This window comes from Bos grunniens, chromosome 18, assembly GCF_055505025.1.
Source record: "Bos grunniens cultivar Pamir isolate PY7600 chromosome 18, Bosgru_T2T1.0, whole genome shotgun sequence".
In the NCBI taxonomy this organism is placed as follows: Eukaryota; Metazoa; Chordata; class Mammalia; order Artiodactyla; family Bovidae; genus Bos; species Bos grunniens.
The window spans coordinates 18,662,177-18,678,823 of record NC_141182.1 but is presented as its reverse complement, the minus strand read 5'-3'; the positions used below and the strand labels follow the sequence as shown (position 1 = coordinate 18,678,823).

The 16,647-nt window shown below is 41.7% G+C and overlaps 1 non-coding gene across 1 annotated transcript; it reads right to left on the bottom strand.

Moving 5' to 3' along the window:
• Positions 1-15,154: 15,154 nt before the first annotated feature.
• On the bottom strand, positions 15,155-15,259 carry LOC147353187 (small nucleolar RNA U13). The gene has a single exon (XR_015146740.1). It is a non-coding gene; the product is annotated as a small nucleolar RNA U13 (small nucleolar RNA).
• Positions 15,260-16,647: the final 1,388 nt, after the last annotated feature.

Below are 16,647 nucleotides of genomic sequence, written 5' to 3'. Positions count from 1 at the left end.
TGAGAATCTTCCATTATATGAAGATATGACATTATCCTGGGTAGATGCTAAAACTAAGAAGGGATAAGATTAAAAAAGCTTTTACTAAGACTTTGAAATTCTCCATGTTTGTTACCAACAGAAGCAGTAAGCAGGTTTTGAGGTTTGGAGAGAAAAAACTTCTCTGAAAAGTTTTCTAGATAAAAGCTTCCTTGATCTAAGCTACAGGTATGTTCTACCTAACTTAGGTCTGCTTCTAATCTTGAAAAACAGACCACTATTCAATTAGTTCTATAAGCTGGAAACCAGGGTCATTCTTGGATTTTCTTTTGCTCTATCGTCCATATCCAATGGACTTCCCAGGTGGCTCAGTGGAAAAGAATCCACCTGCCAAGGCAGGAGACGCGAGTTCGATCCCTGGGTCAGGAAGATACCGTGGAGAAGGAAATGGCAACCCATTCCCGTATTCTTGCCTGGGAAATCATGGTCAGAGGAGCCTGATGGCTACAATCCATGGGGTCACAAAAGAGTCAGACCAGACCTGGCAACTGAGCACGCTCACACACCAGTGCATCAGCAATTCATTCATTCATTGATTTATCATAAGTGAACAAGAATGGCTCCTTCCTTCAATTGCTGCCTTATTTTCTTCCTCCCTTCACGAATCTCTCTAAACACTGGTCTCTGCCCCAGACTCATTTCCTCACATTCCCCTAACTCTGCCCAGGCTGACCTCTGACCTGACCACTCCACAGAAATAGCTCTTGCTACTGACACTGATGATATCTGAGTCACTAAACCAGTGGCTGCTTTTCATCTCTCCTCTTTCTGGACCTTAATCACATTCCACAATCTTAGCCCCTTCCTCCCGAAAGCATTTCCTAGTGCCCCCGTTTTCACGTTCATCTGGTTTTTCTCCTCGCTCTCAGGTTACTCCTGTGCATCCTGGTAAGACTACCCTTGACCTCACTATCTACAGCAAGTCTCTCTTACAGCCTCAGAGCAGCGTGTACTCTCTACAGCACTTTTCACTTTTGTAATTTTACACTGACTATGTCTGCCTCCTATGAATCCATAAGCCCTGTAAAGACATTTTCCTGACCTTGGTGTCCTCGGAGCAGAGTGCCTGGGACACAGTTCAGTTCAGTCGCTCAGTCGTGTCCAACTCTTTGCGACCCCATGAATTGCAGCACACCAGGCCTCCCTGTCCATCACCAACTCCCGGAGTTCACTCAGACTCACGTCCATCGAGTCGGTGATGCCATCAAGCCATCTCATCCTCTGTCGTCCCCTTCTCCTCCTGCCCCCAATCCCTCCCAGCATCAGAGTCTTTTCCAATCAGTCAACTCTTCACATGAGGTGGCCAAAGTACTAGAGTTTCAGCTTTAGCATCATTCTTTCCAAAGAAATCTCAGGGCTGATCTCCTTCAGAATGGACTGGTTGGATCTCCTTGCAGTCCAAGGACTCTCAAGAGTCTTCTCCAACATCACAGTTCAAAAGCATCAATTCTTCGGCGCTCAGCCTTATTCACAGTCCAACTCTCATATCCATACATGACTACTGGAAAAACCATAGCCTTGACTAGACGGACCTTTCTTGGCAAAGTAATGTCTCTGCTTTTGAGTATGCTATATAGGTTGGTCATAACTTTCCTTCCAAGGAGTAAGCGTCTTTTAATTTCATGGCTGCAGTCACCATCTGCAGTGATTTTGGAGCCCAAAAAAATAAAGTCTGACACTGTTTCCACTGTTTCCCCATCTATTTCCCATGAAGTGATGGGACCAGATGCCATGATCTTCGTTTTCTGAATGTTGAGCTTTAAGCCAGCTTTTGCACTCTCCACTTTCACTTTCATCAAGAGGCTTTTGAGTTCCTCTTCACTTTCTGCCATAAGGGTGGTGTCATCTGCATGTTTGAGGTTATTGATATTTCTCTGGCAATCTTGATTCCAGCTTGTGCTTCTTCCAGCCCAGCGTTTCTCATGATATACTCTGCATATAAGTTAAATAAGCAGGGTGACAATATACAGCCTTGATGTACTCCTTTTCCTATTTGGAACCAGTCTGTTGTTCCATGTCCAGTTCTAACTGTTGCTTCCTGACTGGCATATAGGTTTCTCAAGAGGCAGGTCAGGTGGTCTGGTATTCCCATCTCTTTTAGAATTTTCCACAGTTTATTGTGATCCACACAGTGCCCAAATCAGATTGATTATATTCTTTGCAGCCAAAGATGGAGAAGCTCTATACAGTCAGCAAAAACATGACCGAGAGCTGACTGTGGCTCAGATCATGAACTCCTTATTGCCAAATTCAGACTTAAACTGAAGAAAGTAGGGAAAACCACTAGACCATTCAGGTATGATCTAAATCAAATCCCTTGTGATTATACTGTGGAAGTGAGAAATAGATTTAAGGGACTAGATCTGATAGAGTGCCTGATGAACTATGGACGGAGGTTCGTGACATTGTACAGGAGACAGGGATCAAGACCATCCCCATGGGAAAGAAATGCAAAAAAGCAAAATGGCTGTCTGGGGAGGCCTTACAAATAGCTGTGGAAAGAAGAGAAGTGAAAAGCAAAGGAGAAAAGGAAAGATATAAGCATCTGAATGCAGAGTTCCAAAGAATAGCAAGGAGAGATAAGAAAGCCTTCCTCAGTGATCAATGCAAAGAAATAGAGGAAAACAACAGAATGGGAAAGACTAGAGATCTCTTCAAGAAAATTAGAGATACCAAGGGAACATTTCATGCAAAGATGGGCTCAATAAAGGACAGAAATGGTATGGACCTAACAGAAGCAGAAGATATTAAGAAGAGGTGGCAAGAATACATAGAAGAACTGTACAAAAAAGATCTTCACAATTAAGATAATCACGATGGTGTGATCACTCACCTAGAGCCAGACATCCTGGAATGTGAAGTCAAGTGGGCCTTAGAAAGCATCACTATGAACAAAGCTAGTGGAGGTGATGGAATTCTAGTTGCACTCTTTCAAATCCTGAAAGATGATGCTGTGAAAGTGCTGCACTCAATATGCCAGCAAAATTGGAAAACTCAGCAGTGGCCACAGGACTGGAAAAGGCCAGTTTTCATTCCAATCCCAAAGAAAGGCAATGCCAAAGAATGCTCAAACTACCACACAACTGCACTCATCTCACACGCTAGTAAAGTAATGCTCAAAATTCTCCAAGCCAGGCTTCAGCAATACATGAACCATGAACTTCCAGATGTTCAAGCCGGTTTTAGAAAAGGCAGAGGAACCAGAGATCAAATTGCCAACATCCGCTGGATCATGGAAAAAGCAGGAGAGTTCCAGAAAAACATCCATTTCTGCTTTATTGACTATGCCAAAGCCTTTGACTGTGTGGATCACAATAAACTGTGGAAAATTCTGAAAGAGATGGGAATACCAGACCACCTGACCTGGGACACAGTTAGGCAAATACTAACATTCAGATGAAGAATGAAGTGCTATGAAGGAAGGGTATATAATACAAGACCCTCTGAGTGTCTAGATCTTGTCCTGAGCATTTGTGAAAGCTCCCCCGTGAAACTGCTATTTGACTGACTTTTGAAGGATGAATAGGACTTAACTAGATTAAGGGGCAAAAGCAAGCAGATGGTAGGTTTGCATACATATGTGATACTGAGGAACATGGTGTATTCAAACAATCAAATAAAGGACAAGAAGGCTGAAACTTAGAGAACAAGGCAGGTAGTAGAGCAGGAGAAATGAGAGGTTCAAGCAGGACAAGACTATGTAGGGGATTATGGTTGGGATGATCTTTTAATTTACTGTTTAAACTGAAGAACTTTGTTTTCCCCAATTTAAAAACGTTACTTTCCTAAGTTTTAATTTTGATATCCTGATACTGGGAAAGATTGAAGGCAGGCGGAGAAGAGGACAACAGAGAATGAGATGGTTGGATGGCATCACTGATTCAATGGACATGAGTTTGAGCGAACTCCAGGAGACAGTGAAGGACAGGGAAGCCTGGTGTGCTGTAGTCCATGGGGTTGCAAAGAGGTGGACACGACTGAGTGACTGAACAACAACAAATTTTGATAACATTTCAAACTTATTGAAAAAAGTGCAAGAATAGTTCAAAGAGGTCCCATGTACCCTTTACCTAATGCACTGTTTACATTTTGTCCCATTTTGTCCCACAGTTTACATTTTGCTTTATTTCTCTCTGCTGCTGCTAAGTCGCTTCAGTAATGTCCGACTCTGTGCGACCCCAGAGACGGCAGTGCAGCAGGCTCCCCCGTCCCTGGGATTCTCCAGGCAAGAACACTGGAGTGGGTTGCCATTTCCTTCTCCAATGCATGAAAGTGAAAAGTGAAAGTGAAGTCGCTCAGTCGTGTCCGACTCCTAGCAACCCCATGGACTGTAGCCTATCAGGCTCCTCCGTCCATGGGATTCTCCAGGCAAGAGCACTGTAGTGGGGTGCCATTGCCTTCTCCATTATTTCTCTCTACATTTATATATAAATGAATTTTTTCCCCTTTGAATCATTTGAGAGTACATCAGAGGGCTTCCCTGGTAGTTCAGACAGTAAATGATCTGCCTGCAATGCAGAAGACTTGGGTTCGATCCCTAGGTTAGGAAGATCCCCCGGAGAAGAGATCTTGCCTGGAGAATCCCATGGCGAGAGCAGCCTGACGGGCCACAATCCATGAGGTCACAAGGGGTCATATATGACTGAGTGACTAAGACACACACAGAGACACTTTGCTCCTTTACTTCTAAATGATTCAGTGTGCATTTCCTAAGAACAAGAACACCCCCTTTCACAATCACAGTGATCAAATGAGGACATTTGACAGTGATAAAATACTATTATCTAGTTCATGACACGTTCAACTTGGTCACTTGTCTGTTATGCCCATTACAGCTGCTTCTACCCTGGTCCTGGACCCTATTCTGAATCTCACACTGTATCATTGGTTTCCTTTCATCTTAATCCTGAGCACCTCTGATAGTCAAATACAGTCCTATTAGTAATTATGCTGGACTCATAGGCAAACCTGGGCATACTCGCAGGTGATGGCAAGGATTTCAAACTTTGTCTTCTGGGTAATGGGAGCCACTGAAGTATCCAGAGTAAAAAGCAAGGAAGCAACATGAGTTCACTCATGTTTCAAAAAGACTAATCTTACTCCAGTGTGGAGAAAATATAACAATGGAGCAATATTTGTTTAATAAAACATTAAATGTTGAATGAATAAAAGAAATCTATTAATAGACAATTACATCTAGCTCATCATTGCTAATTTATTAGAGAAATGCAAATCAAAACTGCAATAAGGTATCAGCTCACACTAATCAGAATGGCCATCATTAAAATGTCTACAGATAAATGCTGGAGAGGGTGCTTTTCACTACTGGTGGGAATGTAAATTGGTGCAGCCACTGTGGAAAACAGTATGGAGGTTCCTCAAAAAACTAAAAATAGAGTTGCCATATGATCTAGCAATCCCACTCCTGGGCATACATCCAGACAAAACTACAATTTGAAAAGATACATGTATCTTTATGTTCATAGCAGCACTATTTACAGTAGCCAAGACACGGAAGCAACCTAAATGTCCATGGACAGATGAATGGATAAAGAAGATGTGGTAGAATACTTGTTGTCGTTCAGTTGCTAAGTCGTGTCCAATTCTTTGTGACCCTAAGGGCTGTAGCCCACCAGGCTCCTCTATCCATGGGGTTTACCAGGCAAGAATACTTGAGTGGGTTGCCACTTCCTTCTCCAGGGGATCTTTCTGATCCAGGGATCAAACCCACATCTCTTGCATTGGCAGGTGGATTCTTTACCTACTCAGCTATAAAAAAGAATGAAATAATGCTATTTACATTATTGCAAATTGCAATCTACGAAACAGAAATAGATGCCCAGATATAGAGAATAGATTTGTGGTTGCCAAGGAAGAGGGGAGAAAAGGATGGGGAGTTTGGGATTAGCAGATTCAAACTGGTGTATATAGAATGGATAAACAACAAGGTCCTACTATATAACAGAGGGAACTATATTCAATATCCTGGGATAGACTATAATGGAAGCGACTATGAAAAAATATGGATATATATGCAGATGAGTCATTCTGCTATACAGCAGGAATTAACATAACATTGTAAATCAACTATACTTCAATAAAAATTTTAAAAGTCAATGGACAATTGAATCTAGCAGTGTTCAGAATACTTTTTGACTTAAAGTTGGAAGAGTAAGCAACTCAGTATAAAATCACAAAACTCAACCTAATGTGCATGGGTGAGTTGAAAAATCCAAAAGCAACCTCTACTCTGATGCAGAATAAAGGTACGTCTGTTTGAAAATATGTCCACCCGTTCTTCAAGCTGTGGATCTTAGTTTCCCTCCTCCTGACTGTGGTTGGATTTGGTGGCTCGCTTACAACAAATGGAACGTGGCTGGAGTGACGGTGTGCTACTTCTGAAAACAGGTTTATTTAATTTCAAAATTCTATTGAAGTAGAGTTGATTTACAGTTTTGTGTTAATTGCTGTACAGCAAAGTGATTCAGTTATACGCATACATATTCCTTTTCATATTCTTGAAAACAGATGATAAAAGGCATCACTGCTTTCTCCTTCTCTCTCTCTTGGAATCTCGACTCTGGGGAAAGCCACTTGCTGTGTCATGAGGACGGAGGCTGACTGCCAACAGCCAAGTGAATGGGCCACCTTGGAAGAAAGCCTCCAGCCCAGTCAATCCTTCAGCTGACTGCAGCCCTGGGCAAAATCTTCACTGCAATCTTGTGAGACCCTGAGGCAGAACCACCCAGCTACGCTGCTCCTCAATTCCTGATCCACAGAAACTGTGAGGTAATAAATTTTGTTGCTCTAAGCTATTAAATTTGGGATAACTTGTTACACAGGAGATAACTACTAATGCGGTGCATTTATTTGAAGGGTCTATGATTTTCATCAGACTCTCAGCATAATTAATGACCTGGAAAAGGCTAGGAATTACTACTGTATAAGTACTAGATTTCTAAAAATCTCTGGTTTCCATCTTATAGTTCTTCTGGGTTTATTTTTAATACAAGTTTGGGATTGCTTCCAACAAATGAGGAGATTCAATTCTCCAAATCACTGGAAGACTCAAAAGAATGTTTAAAAGTGCTGTCTCAAGAACAGGCCTAGAGATGCAAATATCCATTCCACATTATATGTGAAATAGACAAACTACAAGGTCTTACTGTGTAGCACAGGGAACTATATTCAATATCCTGTGATAAGCCATAATGGAAAAGAATTATTAAAAAGAACATATATATATATATATGTTTATACATGTGTGTGCAGGCTCAGTCATGTCCAACTCTGTGACCCCATGGACTGCATCCTGTCAGGCTCCTCTGTCCATGGAATTTTCCAGGCAAGAATACTGGAGTGGGTTGCTATTTCCTTCTCCAGGGGATCTTCCCAACCCAGCGATCAAACCTGCATCTCCTGCATTGGCAGGCAGTTTCTTTGCCATTGAGCCACCAGGGAAGCCCGTGTCGTGTGTGTGTGTGTGTGTGTGTGTGTGTGTATGAATCACTTTGCTGTACAGCAGAAATTAATACAACATGTAAATAACCTATACTTCAATTAAACAAAAAAAGAGGCGGCCTAAAAAAGTAAACCACCCCAATCTATCAGACTGAGATCTAATAGACTCTCATGTGGAAATGAAGTGATTTTTCCTGTTCAAGAAACAAGGTTTACCCTAAGACCTAATCATGATTCTGACATGACATCTCTGAATTACTGTTAAAGAAAAAAGCCAAGCTGCTGAACATTGTGTTCCTGTTGTAGAAAGAATATTTTCATGTAGGTATAGATGGATGTGCCCAGAAAAGTACTGGAAGGATCAGGGTTTTCAGGTGGCAAGCAACAGAAATCGAGAATGGCTATTAAAAACAGTTTATTCAGAGAGACTCACAGACTTAGGAACAAACTTATGGCTGCCGGGGGGAAGGAATAGTTAGGGAGTTTGGGATGGACACATACACATGGATGCATTTAAAATGGATAACCAACACCGACCTACTGTATAGCACATGGAACTCTCCTCAGAGTTATGTGGCAACTGGGATGGGAGGGAGTTTGGGGAGCATGGATACATGTGATGGATACGTGTATATGTGTGGCTGAGTCCCCCCACTGTTCACCTGAGACTATCACAACATTGTTAACTGGCTATACCCCAAGACAAAATCAAAAATTTTAAATTAAAAAGAAAGCTTGTTATTCTAGGGTAGCTCAAAAATTAATGAGAGGGCAGGAGGATCGGTTCTGGAAATACACAGGACACAAGGGACCTGGTGCAGTCATAGGAGCCGTCTAGTAAAAAGCTGCCACCCCAAAGAGAACACCAGTGTGAGCACAGGCCTCGTGTTCCTGCTGGGAATATCTCACTCATCCTTGACTTTCCATTGGTTCCACAACAGTCCAAGTCCCAGGGCAGAATCAACCAAAGGACCAAGAATTTCTTTGGCAACGGACAATCATTACCACAGTCCACTTAAAACAGAAATAAAGGCTTAGAAATAAATAAAATAAATGCTTAGAAATAAAAAAAAATGCTTAGAAATAAATCTAGGCAAACAATGAGGTATCACCTCACACTAATCAGAATGGCCATAATTTAAAAATATACAAATAACAAATGATGGAGAGTGGGTGGAGAAAAGGGAACCCTCCTTTTCTCACTGCTGGTGAGGATGTAAATTAGTGTAGCCACTATGGAAAACTGTATGGAGGTTCCTCAAAAAACTAAAAATAGAGCTACCATATGACCCAGCAATCTCACTCCTGAGCATACGTCCAGACAAAAGTCTAATTTGAAAAGACACAAGCATCCCTATGTTCATAACAGCACTATGCACAGCAGTCAGGACATGGAATGTTCATTAACAAATGAATGGATAAAGAAGGCGTGATACATATATACAATGGAATATTACTAGGCCATAAGGAAGAATGAAATAATACCATTTGCAACAACACGGATGGACCTAGAGATTATCATACCATGTGAAGGAAGTCAGAAAGAGAAAGACAAACACTATATGATGTCATTTATGTGCAGAATCTAAAGCACAACACAAGTGAACTCATCTGTGAAAGCGAGACAGGCTCATACACACAGAGAACAGGCCGTGGTTGCCAAGGAGGAAGAGGAGTGGGGGAGGGAAGGACTGGGAGTTTGAGGTTGGCAGATGCAAACTCATATATATAGGATGGTCAAACAACAAGGCCCTACTATACAGCACGGGGAACTATATTCAACATCCTGTGATAAATCATAATGGAAAAGAAGATGAAAAATAATGTATACATGCATAAAACACAATCACTTTGCTGTACAGCAGAAGTTAACACAGCATTGTAAATGATGTATGGCAAAACCAATTCAATATTGTAAAGTAAAAAAAAAAAGAAAGAAATTGAAAAAAAATAAATCTAAGTGGTAACAAGATAGAGACAATGACAGACTTTATTTTGAAGGGGAAAGAATATATGGACTAACAATACTCTATAAATCCCTATTTTTAAAAAACAAAATGGCAAGGAAAGGAAGTGTTCTGGTCTTAAAAGCAGATGTTTTAAAATAGTATAATACAACTTAATTGCTGCTGAACCCAAAGAGTTTCTGGATATGGAGATGAGAGTGCTAACATTGCCCATGTTCTATATATGAGTTAAATTAGCACACCTTGTGCTTCACAGTTAACAGCATTTTTTTTTTTTTTTTTTTACAAATTTGCTCACTCTGTGTGTCTGTGTCACATTTTGCTCACTCACTCTGTGTCTGTGTCATATTGTGGTAATTTTCACAATGTTTCAAAATTTTCACTATTGTGATATTTTTATGGTGCTCTGTGGTCAATGATGGGCACTCTTGCTTGGAAAATCCCATGGACAGAAGAGCCTGGTGGGCCACAGTCCATGGGGTGGCTAAGAGTCGGACATGACTGAGCGACTTCACTTTCACTTTTCACTTTCCTGCACTGGAGAAGGAAATGGCAACCCACTCCAGTGTTCTTGCCTGGAGAACCCCAGGGACGGTGGAGCCTGGTGGGCTGCCGTCTATGGGGTCGCACAGAGTCAGACACGACTGAAGCGACTTAGCAGCAGCAGCAGCAGTGGTCAATGATCTTCGATGTTTACTATTGTTAATTATCTGGGGGCACCATGAACCACACCTAGATAAAATCAGCTTAGTCCAGTTCCTCAGTTGTGTCCAACTCTTTGTGACCCCATGGACTGCAGCACGCCAGGCCTCCCTGTCCATCACCAACTTCCGGAGCTTGCTCAAACTCATGTCGATTGAGTCAGTGATGCTATAAGATAAGATGATGAACTTAATAAATTTTTTGTGTTTCTTTTATTTAAAAAAAAAGAGATTTATCTAATTTTTGGCTGCATTGGGTCTTAACCATGGTGCTTGGGATCTTCACTGCAACACAGGCTTCTCTCTAGTTGTAGCATGTGGGCTTGGTAGCTGCTGCACATAGGGTTAGCTGTTGAACAGCACGTGGGATCTTGGTTCCCAAAGCAGTGGTCCAACCCATGTCCCCTACATTGGAAGGTGGATTCTTAACCACTGGATCACCAGGGAATTCCCAAGTTTTGTGTGTGTTCTGACTGCTCCACCAATGGGCTGTTCCGTTAACTCTCCCTCTCTTGGGCATCCCTATTCCCTGAGACAAAACGATACTGAAATTAGGTCAATTAATAGCCCTAACTAATCTCTCAATCTAACCACACGGACGGACCACAGCCTTGTCTAACTCAATGAAACTAAGCCATGCCATGTGAGGCCACCCAAGACGGGCAGGTCAAGGTGGAGAGGTCTGACAGAATGTGGTCCACTGGAGAAGGGAATGGCAAACCACTTCAGTATTCTTGCCTTGAGAACCCCATGAACAGTATGAAAAGGCAAAATGATAGGATACTGAAAGAGGAACTCCCCAGGTCAGTAGGTGCCCAATATGCTACTGGAGATCAGTGGAGAAATAACTCCAGAAAGAATGAAGGGATGGAGCCAAAGCAAAAAGAATACCCAGCTGTGGATGTGACTGGTGATAGAAGCAAGGTCCGATGCTGTAAAGAGCAATATTGCATAGGAACCTGGAATGTCAGGTCCATGAATCAAGGCAAATTGGAAGTGGTCAAACAGAAGATGGCAAGAGTGAACGTTGACATTCTAGGAATCAGCCAACTAAAATGGACTGGAATGGGTGAATTTAACTCAGATGACCATTATATCTACTACTGTGAGCAGGAATCGCTTAGAAGAAATGGAGTAGCCATCATGGTCAACAAAAGAGTCCAAAATACAGTAGTTGGATGCAATCTCAATAACAACAGAATGATCTCTGTTCGTTTCCAAGGCAAACCATTCAATATCACAGCAATCCAAATCTATGCCCCAACCAGTAACGCTGAAGAAGCTGAAGTTGAATGGTTCTATGAAGACCTACAAGACCTTTTAGAACTAACACTCAAAAAAGATGTCCTTTTCATTACAGGGGGCTGGAATGCAAAAGTAGGAAGTCAAGAAACACCTGGAGTAACAGGCAAATTTGTCCTTGGAATACGGAATGAAGCAGGGCAAAGGCTAATAGAGTTCTGCCAAGAGAACGCACTGGTCATAGCAAACACCCTCTTCCAACAACACAAGAGAAGACTGTACACATGGACATCACCAGATGGTCAACACCGAAATCAGATTGATTATACTCTTTGCAGCCAAAGATGGAGAAGCTCTATACAGTCAGCAAAAACAAGACTGGGAGCTGACTGTGGCTCAGATCATGAACTCCTTATTGCCAAATTCAGACTTAAATTGAAGAAAGTAGGGAAAACCACTAGACCATTCAGGTATGACCTAAATCAAATCCCTTATGATTATACAGTGGAAGTGAGAAATAGATTTAAGGGACTAGATCTGATAGATAGAGTGCCTGATGAACTATGGACCAAGGTTCATGACATTGTACAGGAGACAGGGATCAAGACCATCCCCATGGAAAGGAAATGCAAAAAAGCAAAATGGCTGTCTGGGGAGGCCTTACAAATAGCTGTGGAAAGAAGAGAAGTGAAAAGCAAAGGAGAAAAGGAAAGATATAAGCATCTGAATGCAGAGTTCCAAAGAATAGCTAGGAGAGATAAGAAAGCTTTCCTCAGCAATCAATGCAAAGAAATAGAGGAAAACAACAAAATGGGAAAGGCTAGAGATCTCTTCAAGAAAATTAGAGATACCAAGGGAACCCATGCAAAGATGGGCTCAATAAAGGACAGAAATGGTATGGACCTAACAGAAGCAGAAGATATTAAGAAGAGGTGGCAAGAATACATAGAAGAACTGTACAAAAAAGATCTTCACGATTAAGATAATCACGATGGTGTGATCACTCACCTAGAGCCAGACATCCTGGAATGTGAAGTCAAGTGGGCCTTAGGAAACATCACTACGAACAAAGCTAGTGGAGGTGATGGAATTCCAGTTGAGCTCTTTCAAATCCTGAAAGATGATGCTGTGAAAGTGCTGCACTCAATATGCCAGCAAATTTGGAAAACTCAGCAGTGGCCACAGGACTGGAAAAGGTCAGTTTTCATTCCAATCCCAAAGAAAGGCAATGCCAAAGAATGCTCAAACTACCGCACAATTGCATTCATCTCACACGCTAGTAAAGCAATGCTCAAAATTCTCCAAGCCAGGCTTCAGCAATACAAGAACCGTAAACTTCCAGATGTTCAAGCTGGTTTTAGAAAAGGCAGAGGAACCAGAGATCAAATTGCCAACATCCGCTGGATCATCAAAAGAGCAAGAAGAGTTCCAGAAAAACATCTATTTCTGCTTTACTGACTATGCCAAAGCCTTTGACTGTGTGCATCACAATAAACTGTGGAAAATTCTGAAAGAGATGGGAATACCAGGCCACCTGACATGCCTCTTGAGAAATCTGTTTGCAGGTCAGGAAGCAACAGTTAGAACTGGACATGGAACAACAGACTGGTTCCAAATAGGAAAAGGAATACGTCAAGGCTGTATATTGTCACCCTGCTTGTTTAACTTATATGCAGAGTACATCATGAGAAACACTGGGCTGGAAGAAGCACAAGCTGGAATCAAGATTGCCAGGAGAAATATCAATAACCTGAGACATGCAGATGACACCACCCTTATGGCAGAAAGTGAAGAGGAACTCAAAAGCCTCTTGATGAAAGTGAAAGTGGAGAGTGAAAAAGTTGGCTTAAAGCTCAACATTCAGAAAACTAAGATTATGGCATCTGGTCCCATCGCTTCATGGGAAATAGATGGGGAAACAGTAGAAACAGTGTCAGACTTTATTTTGGGGGGCTCCAAAATCACTCCAGATGGTGAATGCAGCCATGAAATTAAAAGACGCTTACTCCTTGGAAGCAAAGTTATGACCAACCTAGGTAGCATATTAAAAAGCAGAGACATTACTTTGTCAACAAAGGTCCGTCTAGTCAAGGCTATGGTTTTTCCAGTGGTCATGTATGGATGTGAGAGTTGGACTGTGAAGAAAGCTGAGCACCGAAGAATTGATGCTTTTGAAGTGTGGTGTTGGAGAAGACTCTTGAGAGTCCCTTGGACTGCAAGGAGATCCAACCAGTCCATTCTGAAGGAGATCAGCCCTGGGTATTCTTTGGAAGGACTGATGCTAAAGCTGAAACTCAAATACTTTGGCCATCTCATGCGAAGAGTTGACTGATTGGAAAAGACTCTGATGCTGGGAGGGATTGGGGGCAGGAGGAGAAAGGGACGACAGAGGATGAGATGGCTGGATGGCATCACCGACTCGATGGACATGAGTTTGGGTGAGCTCTGAGAGTTGGTGATGGACAGGGAGGCCTGGCGTATTGCAATTCATGGGGCTGCAAAGAGTCGGACACGACTGAGAGACTGAACTGAACTGAACTGAACTAGTCTCTAAGTGTGTAAGTGAAAAGAAGAGTCACATATCTCTCACTTTAAATCAAAAGTTAGATTAAGATCAGTAGAGAAGACCCTACTACTTGGAAAAGACCCCAATGCTAGGAAATATTAAAGGCAGGAGGAGGAGGCAGCAACAGAGGATGAGATGATTGGATGGCATCACTGACTCAGTAGACATGAGTTTGAGTAAACTCTGGGAGATAGTGAAGGACAGGGAAGACTGGTGTGCTGCAGTCCGTGGAGTCACAAAGAGTCGGCACGACTTAATGACTGAACGATAACAACAGTGAAAAAGTCAGGTGAAAGCAGAGACTGGTCAAACACTCAGGCTCTTGCACCAGTTAGCCAAGTTGTGAATGCAAAGGAAAAGGGCTTGAAGGAAATTAAAAGTGCTACTTCAGTGAACACATGAACGATAAGGTCAAAGAGCCTTATAGTTGAAATGGAGAAAATTTTAGTGATCTGGATAGAAGATCAAACCACTCACAACATTCCTTTAAACCAAAACCTAATCCCAAGCAAAGCCCTAACCTTCTTTAATTCTGTGACTCCTGAGAGAGGTGAGAAACTGCAGAAGGAAGTTAGAAGGTAGAAGAGGTTGGTTCACGAGGTTTCTGGAAAGAAACCATCTCCATAACATGAAGAGCATGGTGAAGCAGGCTGTGCTGCTGTAGAAGTTGCAGCAAGTCACCCAGAAGAGTTAGCGCTCATAGTTAATGAGGGGTGAGTGTGTGTATGTGCATGTGTGTGTGTGTTCAGTCACTCAGTCATGTCCAACTCTTGCGACCCCATGGACTACAGCCCACCAGGCTCCTCTATTCATGGAAGTGGCTAAACTAAACAACAGATTTTCCCTAGAGATGAAACATCCTTAAACTGGGAGAAGATGCCATCTGGGACTCATAGCTGAAGAGGTTATGTCAATTCCTGGTTTCAAAGCTTCAAAGGACAGGCTGATTCTCTTGTTAGGGGCTAATATAGCTGGTGACTTTTAAGTTGAACCCAATACTCCTTTTTCATTCCTAAAGTCCTCGTCCCCTTAAGAATTATGCTGAATATACCCTACTGGTGCTCTGCAAGTGAAACAATAAAGTCTAGATGACAGCATATCTATTTAAAACATGGTTTACTGAATATTTTAAGCTCATTGTTGAGACCTACTGCTCAGAAAAAAAAATTTTTTTTCCACGTCAGACAGGTAATGTACTGGTGTCGTAACAAGGTTTGCAGGGAGGCACATGTCACGCAGTAGCGTGAACACCCAATCATCACGCTCACGAACTACAAAAGGATCTAGAAAACATTTTTCAAAATATTAATGCTCACTGACAATGCACCTGGTCACTCAGAGCTCTAACAGAAATGTATAATGAGATTAATGCTGTTTTCATGCCTGCTAATGCAACTCCCATTCTGAAGTCCATGGATAAAGAGTAATTTTCACTTTCAAGTCTTATAATAGATTTCATAAGGCTATAGCTGCCAGAGATAGCAATTCCTCTGGTGGACCTGGGCAAAATATACTGAAAACCTTGTAGAAAGGATTCACCATTCTAGATACCATTAAAAACATTCACGGTTCATGGGAAGAGGTCAAAATAGCAACATTAACAGGAGTTTTGGAGAAAATGACTCCAGCTCTAATGCATGACTTTGAGAAGTTCAGGATTTTAGTGAAGGAAGTTACTGCAGATGTGGTGGAAATAGCAAGAGACCTAGAATCTGAAGTGGAGTCTGAAGATGTGACTGAATTGCTGCAATCTCATTTTAAAACTTTTAATGGATGAGGAGTTCTTCTCATTGATCAGCAAAAACTTAGGTGACATAGCAGGAACAGGGTTTGAGAGGATTGACTCCAATTTTGCAAGAAGTTGTGTGGATAAAATGGTATCAAACACCTTTGCATGCTACAGAAAACTTGTTTGCGAAAGAGGCCATGGATGTTTCCTTGGTGACTTAGAAATTACCACAGCCACCTCAAACCTTCAGCAACCACCACCCTGATCAGTCAGCAGCCATCAACATCGAGGCAAGACCCTCTCCCAGCAAAAAGATTACAACTCCCTGAAGGCTCAGATGATGATGGGTAGCATTTTTATTAGCAATAAAGTATTTGAAAATTAAGGTATTGCACACTTAATAGACCATAGTACAGTATATACACTGGGAAATCAAAAATTCGTGATTCATTTTATTGTGATGCGTGCTTTAATGTGGTTGTCTAGACCCAAATCTGCAATGTGTCTGAGGTCTGCCTGTATAATCAAGTATTGGTCCATGCAATTTCAAAAAGGCAGGGAGCAAGGCGACAACAGAACTGTATGAACAGGAACGCTGAAGAGATAAGAAACTTGCTCCATCTTGATAACTCAGAGGTATTTTTTTGAAAGACTAAAGGCAAAAGATAAGACTGCAGATAAAGAAATGTAATTACATGACTAATATTCCAAAATCAATTCTATCTTAAAATGAGTTTCCATGTTACAGAAAAAGAGAACTAAAGCAGTGATTTTTATTTCCTTGGATAGCATGCCATGGCAGGCTGGACACTTAAAGGTACCTTCTAGAACAAAGGCTGTCACATGAGCTTGAATATTTCAGCTATTAAAACAGTGTATCTTTTTAATGGACTATTCTGGATAATTTGCAAATAACTATGTTAAAGCAATTTTTTTCCTTCA